At 39.1% G+C, this 12,859-nt stretch overlaps 1 protein-coding gene across 3 annotated transcripts in view; it reads left to right on the forward strand.

Annotated features, from left to right (window-relative positions):
* Window positions 1-12,205: 12,205 nt before the first annotated feature.
* Window positions 12,206-12,859, forward strand: part of LOC126248449 (guanine nucleotide-binding protein G(I)/G(S)/G(T) subunit beta-1) — a 78,665-nt gene continuing 78,011 nt past the window's right edge. For 2 of the 3 annotated variants that reach the window (XM_049949433.1, XM_049949435.1), the window contains exon 1: window positions 12,206-12,362. The gene's annotated coding sequence lies outside the window, so the exon portion shown is untranslated. Of the gene's footprint in view, window positions 12,367-12,859 lie in introns of all 3 variants that reach the window. The other variant, XM_049949434.1, reaches the window with a different exon arrangement.

Genomic DNA, 12,859 nt, shown 5'->3' on the forward strand with positions numbered 1-12,859 from the left:
TGTGACTTGTTCGGATGACAAAATACATTGTGGATCCTACAGAGAAGCAGATGGTTTTGAGAGTGAACCTTCATAGTCTGATAGTGATGTAGATGTGGGCTATCAGCCAGATGCATTTGATACCAGCATCATTAAAAGTACGCATCACAAATTGTAATTATGTGACATGCCGTATTATCTCATGTGGCAAAGTGGTTTATCATGTCAGTGCTGAACTTTCTTAATAGTAATGATTACTGGAACCATGAACTATGGGACACTTTCTAAGATATTTATATGGTGGCCATTAACCATAAACGACTGTCATACTTGTAATGGGCATATCTAGGAGCTCGCTATAAGGGTTATTGTGGTTTGTGATTACACAGTTGTTAGGTTTCTGTATTGTTCTAGGGGTTATTGTGGCTTGCCACTATACAGGTGTTAAATTGCAGTATTGTTCAGTGTAGATACGTAGGTTCATGCTGTTAGTAATTTTTGCATTTTTCTGTCTTCCATAAGGAGGGAGACTTCACACCTGTAGTTAGAGGTGCCCATCTCCCTCGTAAGGATGGAAGGCAACGATGGTGGCAGCAGATATCGGAGTTGAGTGAAACAGCAAAACATAAACGTTGGTATAATCTAATATGTACACAGCTATTAAACAGTATCAAAGAACATTAGAAAAAATGATATAAATTTACTTAAATAATACCAATTATTTACATGGTTATTTCGGAGAGCCAGCAGAGGATAATATTATACTAATATTATTGTAAGTAACACGATTTTTTCATGTTGTTGTTGTGGTCTGTAGTCCAGAGACTGGTTTAATGCAGCTCTCCATGCTCCTCTATCCCGCGGAGACCTCTTCATCTCCGAGAAACTACTGCAACCTACATCCTTCCGAATCTGCTTAACGTGTTTATCTCTTGGTCTCCCTCTTCAATTTTTACCCTCAACGCTTCTCTCCAATACCAAACTGGTGATCCCTTGATGACTCAGAATGTGTCCTGCCAGTCGATCCCTTCTTCTAGTAAGGTTGTGCCACAAATTCCTCTTCTCTGCCATTCTCTTCAGTACCTCCTCATCAGTTACGTGATCCACCCATCTAATCTTCAGCATTCTTCTGTAACACCACATTTCGAAAGCTTCCATTCTCTTCTTGGAAATTTGAAATTTGTGGTAGATTCTTGGGAACCAAACTGCTGAGGTTATCGATCCCTAGGCTTACACACTACTCAATCTAACTTACGACACACACACACACACACACACACACACACACACACACACACACATGCTCGAGAGAGCACTCGAACCTTCAATGGGGGGAGCCGCGCAAAACATGGCAAGGCACCATAGACCGCGCGGCTATCCCGTGCGGCTCTCTTCTTGCCTAAACTATTTATCGTCCATGTTTCACATCCATACATAGCTACACTCGATACAAATACTTTCAGAAAGGACTTCCTGACACTTAAATATATACTTGATCTTAACAAATTTCTCTTCTACAGAAACGCTTTCGTTGCCATAGCCATTGTGCATTTTATATCCTCTCTACTTCGACCATCATCAGTTAAGTGTCTCATTTCCTAATCTAATCCCCTCAGCATCACCTGATTTAATTCGACTACATTTTTTTCATTTTTTTACTTTCAAGACACTGTCCATTCCGTTCAATTGCTCTTAGAGGTCCTTTGCTGTCTCTGATAGAATTACAATTTTGTTTGGCAAATCTCACAGTTTTGAATTGTTCTCCGTGGATTTTAATTCCAGCACCATATATTTCTTTTGTTTCCTTTACTGCATGCTTAATATGCAGATTGACTAGCATCAGGGAAAGGCTACAAGCCTGTCTCACTCCCATCTCAATCAATGCTTCCCTTTCGTGCCCCCCACATCTTTTAACTGGCATTTGGTTTCTGTACAAATTGTAAATAGTTTCTCACTCTCTGTATTTTACCCCTGCCACCTTCAGAATTTGAAAGTGGGTATTCCAGTCAACATTGTCAAAAGCTTTCTTTAAGTCTACAAATACTAGAAACGTTGATTTGCCTTTCCTTATCCTATCTTCCAAGTTAAGCCGTAAGTTCAGTATTGCCTAGTGTGTTCCAAAATTTCTATGGAATCCAAGCTGATCTTCCCCCAGATCGGCTTCTACCAGTTTTTCCATTCGCCTGTAAATAATTCGAGTTAGTATTTTACAACCGTGACTTATTAAACTGATAGTACGGTAATTTTCACACCTGTCAACACCTGTTTTCTTTGGGATAAACAAGTTGTAATAACATTTAATCATTGTTATTTTTAAGTGTCAAGAGTGTACGAGTGATGCAACCAAGAAAAAAGTACCTTCCAGAGAAATGGGACCTCCATGTGACTACCGTCGGAAATGCATGACGAAGACAGGAGAAGCCGTTTCCACAATATTCCGTGGCTTCTGGGACTTTGGGAATTTTGATGCACTCAACAACTATATCTTTTCATCCATCTCAACGGAACCTCCAAAACACTCCTACTCGAACAAAAGGAAAAACGAACAGTCTTTTCGAAAGATCACTGCTGCATACTCTGTTAAGATTCAAGGCGAAGTCATCGACGTATGTAAGAAGTCCTTTCTCTTCATTCATGGACTACCCAAGTGAGAAAGAGTGGAAAACATCGTTCAGAAAGTTGGCAATGGGAAAGAGTTTTTAAAGCAAGATCAAAGGGGCTACCACAAAAATCACCGGAAATATCCACCTGAAGTGACAGAAGGTGTTCACAAGCATATACGAAGCATACCCACTTACCAAAGTCACTACAGCAGGCACAGGGATCCCAGAAAGATTTATTTTGACTTCGAGATGACAATCAGTTCTTTATACAGGGATCATTATCTGCCCTACTGTGAGGAAAAGAAAATTTCCATTGTTACAGAATATAAGTACAGACTTATTTTCTGCACAGAATAAAGCATAGGCTTCAAGATGCCTTTTTCTGTCACTTGTAAAGTATGCAACGAGCTTGATACTGAGATTAAATCTTGCAACCTACTCAATGCCCAACAAAAAGTCGGTGACTGCGGAAGAAAAGAAACTATATCACCGGAAACCAGATTCAATGCAGGCTACTATGGCAGCATATATTGCCGGAGGCAAGACCAGCTCCAGTATCGTGGTCATCTCAGTTGACTTGCAGCTTGTCCTTCTTGTTCCAAAACATACTGCTGGTCCAGCTTTTTACAAGCGAAAACTATGGATGTACAAGCGTGCTTGCTCAAGCGTGCACACATTTCTCGCGCCTCCACACGACTTTGCAGGCAGGTACAAGCATCAGTTTGTTTACATTGGAAAATGTCGAGCACAGACGGCGATGCGCTTGCTGTTGCAGCCTTTTTGCTTGTTTTACGGAAAAAACAAAAGAGGAAATACGATATGTGGAGTAACGAGTGGCTTAAAGAACGAAAATCGTATTCTCATACAAATTTACTGAGTGAATTGAAGATATATCCTCCGGATTGGCGTAATTACCTCAGGATGAATGATGAAACGTATTTGAATCTTTTGTCCCTCACGACGCCTTTGATTAAGAAGCTTGATACAGTCATGGGGGAGGCTATAACACCACACGAAAGCCTAACAGCAACATTACGATTTCTCGCGACTGGAAGGAGTTATGAAGACCTCAAATACACGTCTGTAATTTCACCACAGGCACTAAGTGCCATAGTGCCTGAAACCTGCCATGCTATCTGTGAGAAGCGCAAAAGTAATTTCTTAAAGGATAGTGAAACACTGTTTTCTCATTATGAAGTTTTTCTCTGGCCACTGAATGTATTTTTGGTTTGTGCACTTTAACTTAACTACTTATTGAGCCCATAGCATTTACAGTCCCAACTCTATAAATATTGTAGTACTTATACATGCCAAATTACTGCACGTTTTTTGGACTTGAAATGAAAACATTTCATATGCTAGCAAACTAATTTTCATCAGTACACTCATGGCAACCTTTTATCAGTCAGCTATCTCTGAACCTCTTGTTTTTGTTTCAAATGGTTGTTGCCATACCAAAAAGCATAATTTTATTTTATGAGCATTTGATGACAGCTGCCTCTATACCTTTTGTTTTAGTTTGAAATGGTTGTTGTAGTACCCAAATGCATTACTTTATTTGGTGACTTTATTTGATGACAGTGAATTCAGCTGCAAAGTTGCAGGTCATTCATTGCAAATATCTTGACATTTCAAAGCGAATCTTGAAAACTGAAATAATACTCTATGTCTTTACTTATTATTAACACTCGTTTTTCTTTTGGTACTGCCTGCAGTTACCCAAATCATTACATATAGGAAAAATAATGTTTTACGACTGGGTTAAACCTAATCAGAAGGACATTGTAAATTTCTAAAATTGTTAAAATTTACATTTTACTCTAAAAGCAGAAATGAACTTGTATTCAATGAAAAATGGTATTTTATTTTAATTTTTTATTACACAATGAATGACTTTACATATTAATTGTCACTGGCATTACTGACAAATGATGCAAGTGACTCTGAACTGCTTCTGCCCACTGTTGCACTGTAATTACCGTACAGCAGAATGGAGTCTGCACTCACATCACAAACGGTGTGGGTGGGCTTCAACTGGCTCATTTCAGCCATGAATAAGGTTGTTTGTTGTTGCTGTGGTCTTCAGTCCTGAGACTGGTTTGATGCAGCTCTCCATGATACTCTATCCTCTGCAAGCTTCTTCATCTCCCAGTACTTACTGCAACCTACATCCTTCTGAATCTGCTTAATGCATTCATCTCTTGGTATCCCTATACGATTTTTACCCTCCACGCTGCCTTCCAATGCTAAATATGTGATCCCTCGATGCCTCAGAACATGCCCTGCCAACCAGTCCCTTCTTCTTGTCAAGTTGTGCCACAAATTCCTCTTCTCCCCTATTCTATTCAATACCTCCTCATTAGTTACGTGTTCTACCCATGTAATCTTCAGCATTCTTCTGTAGCACCACATTTCGAAAGCTTATATTCTCTTCCTGTCCAAACTATTTATCGTCCATGTTTCACTTCCATACATGACTACACTCCATACAAATACTTTCAGAAACGACTTCCTGACACTTAAATCTATACTCGATGTTAACAAATTCGTCTTCTTCAGAAACGCTTTCCTTGCCATTGCCAGTCTACATTTTGTATCCTCTCTACTTCAACCATCATCAGTTATTTTGCTCCCCAAATAGCAAAACTCATTTACTACTTTAAGCGTCTCATTTCCTAATCTAATTCCCTCAGCATCACCCGACTTAATTCGACTACATTCCATGATCCTCGTTTTGCTTTTGTTGATGTTCATCTTATATCCTCCTTTCAAGACACTGTCCATTCCGCTCAACTGCTCTTCCAAGTCCTTTGCTGTCTATGACAGAATTACAATGTCATCGGCAAACATCAAAGTTTTTATTTCTTCTCCATGGATTTTAATACCTACTCCGATTTTTTCTTTTGTTTCCTTTACTGCTTGCTCAATATACAGATTGAATAACATTGGGGAGAGGCTACTACCCTGTCTCACTCTCTTACCAACCACTGCTTCCCTTTCATGTCCCTCGACTCTTATAACTGCAATCTGGTTACTGTACAAATTGTAAATAGCCTTTCGCTCCCTGTATTTTACCCCTGCCTTCTTTAGAAATTGAAAGAGAGTATTCCAGTTAACATTGTCAAAAGGTTTCTCTAAGTCTACAAATGCTAGAAACGTAGGTTTGCCTTTCCGTAATCTTTCTTCTACGATAAGGCGTAAGGTCAGTATTGCCTCACGTGTTCCAACATTTCTACGGAATCCAAACTCATCTTCCCCGAGGTCAGCTTCTACCAGTTTTTCCATTCGTCTATAAAGAATTCGCGTTAGTATTTTGCAGCTGTGACTTATTAAACTGATAGTTCGGTAATTTTCACATCTGTCAACACCTGCTTTCTTTGGGATTGGAATTATTATATTCTTCTTGAAGTCTGAGGGTATTTCGCCGGTCTCATACATCTTGCTGACCAGACGGTAGAGTTTTGTCATGAATGGCTCTCCCAAGGCCGTCAGTAGTTCTAATGGAATGTTGTCTACTTGCGGGGCCTTGTTTCGACTCAGGTCTTTCAGCGCTCTGCCAAACTCTTCACGCAGTATCCCATCTCCCATTTCATCTTCATCTACATCCTCTTCCATTTCCATAATATTGCTCTCAAGTACATCACCCTTGTATAGACCCTCTATATACTCCTTCCACCTTTCTGCTTTTCCTTCTTTGCTTAGAACTGGGTTTCCATCTGATCTCTTGATATTCATACAAGTGGCTCTCTTTTCTCCAAAGGTCTCTTTAATTTTCCTGTGGGCAGTATCTATCTTACCCCTAGTGAGATAAGCCTCGACAGCCTTACATTTGTCCTCTAGCCATCCCTGATTAGCAGTTTTGCACTTCCTGACGATCTCATTTTTGAGACGTTTGTATTCCTTTTTGCCTGCTTCATTTACTGCATTTCATCAATTAAATTCAATATTTCTTCTGTTACCCAAGGATTTCTACAAGCCCTCGTCTTTTTACTTACTTGATCGTCTGCTGCCTTCGCAACTTCATTCCTCAGAGCTACCCATTCTTCTTCTACTGTATTTCTTTCCCCCATTCCTGTCAATTGTTCCCTTATGCTCTCCCTGAAACTCTCTACAACCTCTGGTTTAGTCAGTTTATCAAGGCCCCATCTCCTTAAATTCCCACCTTTTTGCAGTTTCTTCAGTTTTAATCTACAGTTCATAACCAATAGATTGTGGTCAGAGTCCACATCTGCCCCTGGAAATGTCTTACAATTTAAAACCTGAATCCTAAATCTCTGTCTTACCATTATATAATCTATCTGATACCTTTTAGTATCTCCAGGGTTCTTCCATGTATACAACCTTCTTTTATGATTCTTGAACCAAGTGTTAGCTATGATTAATGTATGCTCTGGGCAAAATTCTACCAGACAGCTTCCTCTTTCATTTCTTACCCCCAATCCATATTCAGCTACTACGTTTCCTTCTCTCCCTTTTCCCACTACCGAATTGCAGTCTCCCATGACTATTAAATGTTCGTCTCCCTTCACTACCTGAATAATTTCTTTTATCTCGTCATACATTCATCAATTTCTTCATCATCTGCAGAGCTAATTGACATATATACTTGTACTACTGTAGTAGGCGTGGGCTTCGTGTCTATCTTGGCCACAATAATACGTTCACTATGCTGTTTGTAGTAGCTTACCCGCACTCCTATTTTTTTTATTCATTATGAAACCTACTCCTGCACTGATTTTATATTTATAACCCTGTATTCACCTGACGAAAAGTCTTGTTCCTCCTGCCACCAAACTTCACTAATTCCCACTATATCTAACTTTAACCTATCCATTTCCGTTTTTAAATTTTCTAACCTACCTGCCCGATTAAGGGCTCTGACATTCCACGCTCCGACCTGTAGAATGCCAGTTTTCTTTCTCCTGATAACGACGTCCTCCTGAGTTGGCCCCTGCCTAGAGATCCGAATGGGGGACTATTTTACCTCCGGAATATTTTACCCAAGAGGATGCCATCTTCATTTAACCATACAGTAAAGCTGCATGCCCTTGGGAAAAATTACGGCTGTAGTTTCCCCTTGCTTTTAGCCGTTCGCAGTACCAGCACAGCAAGGCCGTTTTGGTTAGTGTTACAAGGCCAGATCAGTCAATCATCCAGACTGTTGCCCCTGCAACTACTGAAAAGGCTGCTGCCCCTCTTCAGGAACCACATGTTTGTCTGGCCTCTCAACAGATACCCCTCCGTTGTGGTTACACCTACAGTATGGCCATCTGTATCGCCGAGGCACGCAAGCCTCCCCACCAATGGCAAGGTCCGTGGTTCATGGGGGGGGGGGGGGGATGAATAGGGTATCATTTATAATTTTTTCTGCCACCAGTCTTTGTTTGTGGTCCAATATGTCTATCATTTTAGCAGCAACCGATTTCCCAAAAACTTCATGGCAGTCCTCATCTTTCTTTTGTTTTTGTCTTTGGAAATGTTCTCTAATAACTCCCAGAACAGAGTCCATTCCAGTACGCCTTCTTTTACTATTTGGTCTTCTCTGTTTACTTTTTAAAGGAAAACTTCTGGTGACCCTCCATCACTAGTAGATGGGACAGTGGAAATTTCATATAGCTGTGAATGAGTTAGAGGCTCTACTTCAACCTTAAAATCTTCCTCCATATTCTGTGATATGGGGAGTGGTACTGTGGTAATTTCATTCCGCAAATAATACTGAATGCTCATGAATACTGAACATCGAAAATTCAAAGAAGTAGCTGTATTACACAAAATAATCTTTTTTTATAAAACAGTAAAGAATACTGTATGCACTGTTGAAAATCAAACGAGATTACAATTATAATCTAAATATAGTAATAGGGGCAAATATTACCTTCACGTAAATAAGCATGTTTCATGCGGGGGAGGGTGGGGCTGGGAGGAGAGATCACATAGATGTGTTTATGGTCCCAAAATTATTTAATAGATCTGAGAATACTATACAGTACTTTTCATAATAATGTAATTTTAAGGTAACATGTCTAAAATTGGAGTTTTTCATTTTTCAGGTTCCTGAAACAGTTGATGAATGGGCCTGCATTGCAAAGGAATTTGAAAGAAGATGGAATTTTCCACACTGTCTTGGAAGTATAGATGGAAAGCATGTAGAGATAGTACCGCCAGCTGGAAGTGGATCATTTTATTTCAATTACAAATATACACACAGTATGGTCCTACTTGCAATAGCTGATGCAAATTACAGATTTATTCTGTTCGATTTTGGCACAAATGGCAGAATATCTGATGGTGCTGTTCTTTGGAACACTGAATTTTTTTGGTAGACAACAAAGTAACACCCTCAACATTCCAAAAGAGAAAAAAGTAGCAGACAGTTCATGAAAACTACCATATGTATTTATAGGGGTTGATGCATTTCCTTTGAGGACTGATATGCCGAAACCATTCCGGTAGAGTGACTTCAACTGCATGGAAAAGAAAATTTACAACTACAGATTATGCAGAGCTCAGCGCATTGTTGAGAATGTATTTGGGATCTTGGCAGCACGCTTTAGGATTTTCCACACAGCTATAAATTTGGAAGTCAGCTGTATCGATAAGGTGGTAAAAGCAACAGTTGCTTTACATAATTATTTAATGAGTACTGTGAATCAAACTTATGCCCCACATTATTCTCTTGATTTGAAGGACATAGAACATGGCTTGTTCCATAATGACTTAACAACAGAGGATTGTAATATGCTACCATTGCAAAGGTCTACTGCAGGAAACATTTCACTTGATGTCAAACGTGAGAGAGGAATTTATGAACTACTTTGTGAATGAAGGACAAGTTCTTTGGCAACATAATTTTGTGCATTAGCGGTAAAGAAAAATGTAAAAGAAAACAATGAATATTGCAGTATAGTACAAACAAATAAAAGCATAGGTATATATCTAAATTGTAACAGCGCTACTGTAACTAAATACCACTACCAACCTATCTCACTTACCTCTATTCCTTGTAAATTAATCGAAGAGCATCTTGGTGTCTCTTGTTCATTTAAAAAGCTGAAAAGATCAAAGTACCACAGAACAGGTCTATAAACTACGTCTGCTGCAGGCCCTGCTGTCACGTTTCCCTTTTTCTCGTCTGAAATTCGTTCGTAATCTATTAATTTTCTTAATAACAGTATCTTTAGTTGCTGATGGCTCAATTTCTTTGTACTTTGTGAGAAGCACCTCATATACTGCGTCTCTTTTCATTTTATCGTGATATTCTTTACTTTTAATATTCCATAAACATAGGTGTCTTTCGTAGCACCTAATAAATTTTCCAAAACTTCCCGGTCCGACATCAGAACTAAACGACACAAAATGTAAATAAACGCGCGCTCTCCACAGTCTGTGTCCGAATAACAGCTGTGTGCTTGTTCAAGCCTCCCTAGGCTCTAGGCACACACGAGCAAGAATGGACACGCTTGGAGGATTGCACAAGCACGCATAATCGAAATTGGGTCAAGCGTCAAGCTGCTTGTGCAAGTCTGATTCTTGCGCTAATTTGCCCAACACACGGTCAAGCAAGCTTGCACAAGCACGCTTGCGCAAGCGTGATTGTCAAGCATGCAGTAGTTTGTGTGTGTGTATGTGTGTGTGTGGGGGGGGGGGGGGGGGGGGGCTTTAGACAACGCTGCAAGTGACGGCAATTGTGATATCAGTGAAGCCAATGGTTGGCACTGAAACTTTGGTGATATACAATGACAAGCCACAAAATTATGTTTTCCCTATACTTAATATTGTTTTTCGCTAAGTGCGATAGTTAAAAATGCTCTGTTTCGTACGAGAAGATGCTTTAACGTATGTAGCATCTTATAATACAATAAACATATTCCTCACCCAATTTATGGAATTTTATCAATTTTCAAATGTGTCTCCTGTAAAATTTACTTAATTAATAATAAGGCCCCAAGCGCCTTAATTGTTTCTATCAAAAGCAGTTCTCAGGTCGATGACTGGACCATTATGGCAGCCCATTTAAAAAAAAAAAAAAAAAAAAAGGTATTTCTCCAGTTTACTTTCTACTAAAGCAAATTCTACCCTGCCACAATTAAATTAAAAAATTGGGAATTGGCACCGCTGAAGAACAAAAAGCCAGGCCATAACGGGATAAAGCGTTTCACAAGACTCAAACTCAAGACTTTTAACATATCAGCAATTTATCTAAATTACCGCGCTACGCAACTACTTTGGACAACAGCATCAACTTTACCGTATTGATACTAAAAGTAAATAAGAGTCACATTACCTGCAATTCCGACACTGATAGGGGTACAGACGTTTGTGTCAACAATTGACACTACAAACAAAGAACTGAAAACCGAGAACCGACGTCATTTCTCGAGAACAATGAGAACTAGTTGGAATCGACAACTTACCGTTCACTTTCCTCGGTTTGCCCTTCATATTACACAGGGGTGTTACAAAATCGCTAATGGACTATAGAATCCGTTCGGTTAGCAAAGGTGCCTGTAACGTTATTTTGAAGCCTGAAACTACGAACACCCACTACGGTACATTTCATGTTGTTACGCATTTCATAAAACGTTATTGTCAATCCAAAAGCACAATCAATCAACATAAAGCATTTAACGATGACGTTTGTTTGATATTTCGTTATGAGTAAGTTATCTGCAAATCTCGTATATTTGGCAGAAATAGGGTAAATGATTTAACACTAGCAATGTCTTATACAAAACAACAGCCACTGCTTCAGTTTAGGCCTAACGAATGGTTAAGTACTGTTCATTACTGACAATATGTAAACAAAAGATAAATATCAGTACTTGAAAAAATGTAAGATTCTCACATGCATTAGAAACTATTTGGATCTACTAATAATTTTTTCATCGGCAGCAAAAGAATGAGCACGGATTTGAAATGTTGGAAACGTCCTAGTTTTGTATGACATTACTCGTAAACAAATAATTAATGTGTAATATTGTCCTGTATATATTCATGAGCACTAAGTTATCACTAACGTATTTTAGTACGTCACTATGTGGCTGTTGTGCTCTAGGGTTGAGTAAGTTCTCCTCTCTGGTCATTGAGGATTTCAGTCGTAAATGAATAAGAATCTAAAGCTTCGAAAGAATAATCTTCAACGAATGTCGCTCATTTGGAGAAACTTTGAAATATTTCATATTGCATATTTGATAAGTAGACGCCTGTGATATGCTGTCTGCAGCCGTGATACTGTGTGATGTTTCCCGTCATCATACTTTCTAAATATACTTATCTCTGCAGATGGTAGTAATCATTTATTATGTATTAGTGATGAACTACAGTGGCAGTTTTTACGACAAGGAGCGTTCTCGTATTACAACTTAACGTAAAACGCATTTTATAACAGATTTTATATCATTTTATTGTAAACGCAACTAGGCTATACAACTGGAACTGAAAATGGTACAACTCTGCTTACGAATACAGTGCTTTAATGAATTACAGAAGTAGTCTCCTTACAGCAAAATAAACACCATTACACATTATCGAATCTCCCGTTTGTCTGTTTTCAGAGTATGGCTTTCCTGCATGTTCGCTTTTCATGTTTCATTTCAGAAATCGACTGAGTGACGTCATGTAGCTACGGGGCTTTCAAAGTTTAGCAGAGGGAAGCCGCACCCTACCGTGTTCCTGGTGTAGTAAGTGTTGTGAATAGGACAGTTTTGTGGCTGAAAACGGATATAACGCGAATTGTATGTTTCCCTGACCCACGAGAAATCGTCAGGGGCATTTTAAGTTGTAAGTATGTATCGCAATTCGTCAGAAAAAAATTGGTTACGGTGTTTTGTGTTTGTAATCCGTTACGTAGTATAAGTAACTCGAGGTGCGGGCAGCACAATATTTCGTGGAAGTGCGTGTAAGAGCAGTTGTTATATGTTGTAGTAATTCATAAGAAGTGGTTTCGAAGTGCAATTATGATCTTGCGTGACGGAGGGGAATATTGATTCATGATCGCGAGGAATAAGTACAACTCTACCATCATGGCCGTTCATGTCAAAAACCGCACCTTCCCTTTCGTAATTGGTAGTGCGTTTAGAAGTGAAGTTTGTAAGATAACGTCATAGGATTATTGTGTGGTAGGGGAATTGTGCGGTGTTTACTTGCTACGGACGTTTGTGAAAAAAGTTTGTACAAATCTACTTCAAAATAATTGTCATCCGTATGTTTTTTAAGCACAGCAGAAGTGATTGGAATAGCATATTGAGTTAAACATGTTTTGTTGTAATTGTGTAAAC

This window comes from Schistocerca nitens, chromosome 3 (genome assembly GCF_023898315.1).
Source record: "Schistocerca nitens isolate TAMUIC-IGC-003100 chromosome 3, iqSchNite1.1, whole genome shotgun sequence".
In the NCBI taxonomy this organism is placed as follows: Eukaryota; Metazoa; Arthropoda; class Insecta; order Orthoptera; family Acrididae; genus Schistocerca; species Schistocerca nitens.